The sequence below is a fragment of the Tursiops truncatus genome, chromosome 1, assembly GCF_011762595.2.
Source record: "Tursiops truncatus isolate mTurTru1 chromosome 1, mTurTru1.mat.Y, whole genome shotgun sequence".
Taxonomy (NCBI): domain Eukaryota; kingdom Metazoa; phylum Chordata; class Mammalia; order Artiodactyla; family Delphinidae; genus Tursiops; species Tursiops truncatus.
In genome coordinates, this window is record NC_047034.1 from 29,427,752 (window position 1) to 29,432,965 (window position 5,214).

Consider the following 5,214-nt stretch of genomic DNA (forward strand, 5'->3'; position numbering starts at 1 on the left):
TGGTGGAAGTCGACTCATCCACCATCTTGAACCTATTTTGTTCTAATTAGTTTATATTGTGTCCTTGGTCTATGTCATTCTTTTAAATGTTGTGCCCTGCCCTCTTCCCTTCTGTTTCACCCCCCCCCCCATCCTTGAAGCTAGGCCTATAGGCAGACAAAATGGCCAACAGGCCTACCCCCTACTTAAAACATCATGTTGTAGATCCTGCTCTGCTAGGGATCTCCAGCCCTACTGTGGTCTTTGATGACATAGCAAAAGTTTGCAGTGGAGATTAGATGGATTGAACACAAAATTAGGATGAATGAGGTTCAGTTCCATTTCTACCTATCTCATTTATGTTAGTGGTGATTATTCTTATTTCTTCATCTCTGACACAGAAGTAGTGATTATTTCCTAGGAAGGTGTTAGAATACACTTAAGAATAAGCTTTCTGTGTGTAACTATTCCCCCTTTCCCTAATACCATGTTTAGATACTTTTCTAAGGAACTTTCCATTCTATACTATTTTGGATTTGAGTTACATTTGCCTTTGGACTAAATCAGTATTCATTGGAGAAAGGATTTTCTCTCCAGGCAGAAAGTTGTGTGGGTTTGTTTCTATTTTCTGAAAACACATGTGAAGCTGCTCCTACCAGAGGATCTAGAGTCTCAGAATCCTAATTGGTGATGGAAAAAGCAGCAGAAATCAAAAATCAGTTGCCCAAGCTATTTTCCTTTTTCTTTTTATTATTGTAAGCAATAGGGAAAATGTAAGAACTGACATGGATAAAAAATTGACAGTTGTAAAATGTGAAGTTTGGTTTTCCTCTCTCCTGGTTAGGTTACTTGTGTTTATTTGGCAAACAGCATAGTAGAATGGAGAGCAAGTAAAACCAAGCAAGACCCTGTGGGGCTCCCAGGTACAAATCCTTTCTGGGTCCCCCATTTCTTGTTCCTTCCTGAATACCAAAGAGAAGATTCAAACAGTTGCTAATCAGGGAAGTAAGGGAATGCAGAAACAAAGGAGGAGCAATCAAGAAAAGATAGTGAAGTCATTAAAGCAGGATCCTGGTTCCTCCTCAAGGGATATACATAACAATATCTTTGAATTCTTCTGCAGGAACTAAGGCCCCCACCCAGGTGGAGAATGATAATTTCAGGCTGAGCACAAGATTCCTGGAGCATTGGCCCTATTACCACCAACCAATCAGAAGAAAGTCATACACCCTGCAGCCGTCACCCCAAATTTTGCCTATTAAAAATTATCCCTGAAAATGATTGGGCAATTTGAAGTTTTTTTAGAGCATGAACTACCCATTCTCCTTGCTTGGCCCTGCAGTAAATTTTCTCTGCTCCAAACTGATGTTTTTGTTTGTTTTACCTCACTAAGCATTGGACACACAAACAAGATCAGTAATACAAGTATGGGGGGAATGTCAGAAAATGTTTTGAATATAACATTTGCAAGATAAGAAAAAAGTGGGGTGAATGCTTAGGTGAAAGGAAGCTAAAAAAATATAAATGCATACATACATACTGATGACAAATTAAAATTATAATGGAGTAATCACACTTCAGGCATACAAAATGGAGTCAGGCAGCCATTGAGGATCTAGTCTCAGGCACATCCCTGCATTGAGAACGTGAACATTCTTTGAACTGTACTGGACCCAAAGATACCACCAGCCATATTCAAAACAACACCTGCCAGCTGCAACTTAATGGTTAGTCTCAAGGTCTTACCTTGTAAATATGCAACAATTCAGAGCCCCCAAAATCCTTACTTAACAAGTACCCTTACTTCTTGCCAGCTCCAATTATAAATCTTGATAATAACTCATGTAACCTTGCAGTTTTATTGCCTTTATGTCTCCTCCATTTTGTAGTATGGCGGAACACAATTCAAGTGTTTCTTAAATCTGTGTCTCCTGTGTTTCTTGAATCTGTGTCTCCTGCAATCCTAACAAAACTCAAATAAACACCTTTTTATTCAATCAGATCTCCATTTCTAAAATTTCGGTTAATAATACATATATTTATGTATTTACTTATACATCTATCTATATACACAAAGTATACATTAAATAAATGTATGTGTATAATAAATATATATGGATAATAAATATTTTGCTAAGTAGTTTTACATGACCTATTTAATTTTCATGATTACTTTAAATAACAAAATTTTAACTGAGTAAGTTTTAAATATCTAATTGGCTTTATTGAATTGAAACCAAGCAAGACACTGTGGGGCCTCCCAGGCACAAGCCCATCTGTGTGCCCCACCTTTTGTTTGTGAAAAAACCTTTAGTCTCCTAGTTCTCCCTGAGTTCCAAAGAAGAGGCTCAAGCAGTTAATCATTTAAGAAGGGGCAGAAAAGAAAACAAAGAATCAGTCAAGCAAAGAAGGAGATGATTACTTTTAGCAATAAGTCAAACTGGGATGGTGTTATAAGACCCTAGTTTTCCTTGAGGAAAACAGATAACAATGTCTGACATACATTCTTAGGTTGTTGTTACAGAAATCAGATCCCCACTGTTACTGAACCAAAATTTTTGTGTCTGATAAACAGTGAGGCCAAAGAAACTGAAACATTGGAGTTTGGAGGGAGAAAAGTTTATTGGAAGGGCCTAGCAAGGAGAAAAAGTGGCTCATGCTCAAAACTCCCTGATGGTTTTCAGGGAACAGTTTTTAAAGGCAACATTTAGGGTCATGGCTACAGTTTATGACTTTCTTCTGATTGGTTGGTGGTGAGATATCAGGGTGGTGTTCCAGGAATCTCAATCATCAACTTTCTGGTTCTGACCAGTCTGGGGTCTCAGCACATAGTTACCATCCTCCACCTGAGTAGGGGCCTTAGTTCCTGCAGAACAACTCAAAGATATGCATCAGATTGTTATGTATATCACTTGAGGAGGAACTAGGACTTTGTTTTATCTCTACATTACTATATCATAACTGCTTTTCCTTTGCTTCTGTATTTCCTCACTTCCCTAATTGTAACAGAGAAGAGCCAAATCTGATGACATGTTGAATCTGTTTCTTTTACTTTAAATTTTGCTTTCTGCTGCTTTTGTTCACTAAAAGGATACTGTCTATTCATAATGGCCTGCCTCAGGGAACCCTGCCCCTCTGCCTGAATGTTAAACCAAAATGCCTTTGTTCAAGGAAGGATCCTGACCCTGACCACCTGTGGATGGCTGCAAGAAAGAAGAAATTAACACATCCCCTCCCTGAGGCTGGCCACTCCAGAGAACATTTGGAAAACTTATGGCCTTTTTACTTTACTTCCTCTTCTCCTCCCCTTCTCTGTTCTATAAAAGAAACTGGCATCCAAACCCCAATAATATGGTTTTGGGGAAACATTAGTTACTCAACAACTCGAAAATTAGAATTTTTGTGCTAAAATAAGTTAAGTGATGGAAGCTTTGTGGAAAGTGGACCCTGAGAAAAGAGTTTTGTGCATGGTCAGAACTGACTAAGTTTAAAATAAGTTTAATTGAGTAAATGAATTTTAAAAGTAAACTGGTGCAAAACTTGGATTTGGCTTTTCTCTCTGTTAAGAAGACAATGTTTCTTAAGATGTTGAACTGGCTTTGATAATAGATTTTAAGTTTCTTTACATCTTAAGTGATCTGTTCTGTATTTGCCTTTGAAATATTTTATTGTTACTTTGGCTAAGTGAATAACTATTGTTTCACAGTGACCTGTGATCCAATCTGACTATTTTAAACCCTTTTTGATATTTTTTTGACAAAACTTCCCAAATCAAATTATAATGAAGTTCCTTTGACCTCTAGCTAAATTTGGGATGTTTCAAAGGGCCCCTGAAACACCCCAAAGAGAGATATTAACTAATTATGTTTACTTGGTATGTTGAATTACATGGGAAGTTTTGTCAAATAAATAATAAATCTTCTTAGGTTATATTGTATGGCAAATGATACAGGTATTCTAGAGATTATATGGAGTTCCTAAAATTTGATATGTCCTGGTAAAATGTTATCAGTCATAATTCTAGTTATTATCTGAAAGTGTTGCATGTCACAGCAGTAACCGAGTTACTTTGTCAATTGCATTGTAATCAGATTTAAACGTGCCTTCTTAAGTCTTTCATCATTATAGACAGTTACGGCTTCACTCTGATGCCTTTGCAAAAATGCTTCCTCTTCAAGAAGATTTATAGAAAAGACCTTTGGAGAAACAAGATTCTGGCTTTCAGACCATAATGCTGAACTGGGTAAGAAATTGAAAAATTCTAATGGGAAAACCTGTCAGCTTCATAAAGTTATTAACAAAGAGAAAGTTAGACTGAGTGAACTGGTGAATATGGTTATATAATTTTTATGGTTTCTATCTGAAAAAGTACTGGTTTAAATCTGTGTTTTCCAGGAGTGAGGAAAACTATCCCATTAAACTAATTACAACTTACAGTAATTTGGTAAATTATACCTTTGTAAACAGAATTAAAACATTTATCTTCTTCTCTCTTCCTGGTTGATCCTGCCAATAGCATATGCTTGTCTCAGAGATTAAGCCATGCATGTCTAAGTATTCATGGCTAGTACAGTGAGACTGCAGATGGCTCATTAAATCAATTATGGTACCTTTGTTCAATCATTATTGCAACTGGATTATAACTAGTTATACTAATCATTGTTTTAATTTGTTCTTTGTTTCCAAATTGCTTGTGCTTTGTGTCTCCCTGCTGCGCTATATCTTTGTCAATGTTACCAGCTACATTACTTATATCCTATTTTGTAATATTGTTGTCCCTTACAATACCCAATGTGTAACCAGGCCTCCAACAAAACTTCTATGACTAAACATCTTGAGAAAATAGATCACATTTATAACATAAAATAATTGTAATATTGTGATTCTAGGTATGGGAAGAAGCAACAAGGGGAAATGTCTCCTGGATCATAATTAGATAGAAGATCCAGAGAATCTTTAACTATAAGTAGGGCTTACTCCAAAAATTAGCATCTGGAGTGGCATATCAAGAATTTTAGCCTGATCTGGGATGAGCCTCCCAGAGCCATGGGACAAAATTTGATCATGAAATGTCTCCCAAATATTGGTCAAATTCCTGACCAAGAGGAGAGGATCTGGGAAATGGAATATTTCCTGCCATATCAGGCATCAGCAATTGCAGCCCTCAAACGTGAGGTGGTGAACCCTGAGGAAACTCGGGAAGGAGAAGAATACCTGCCATCTAGCAGCCATCAG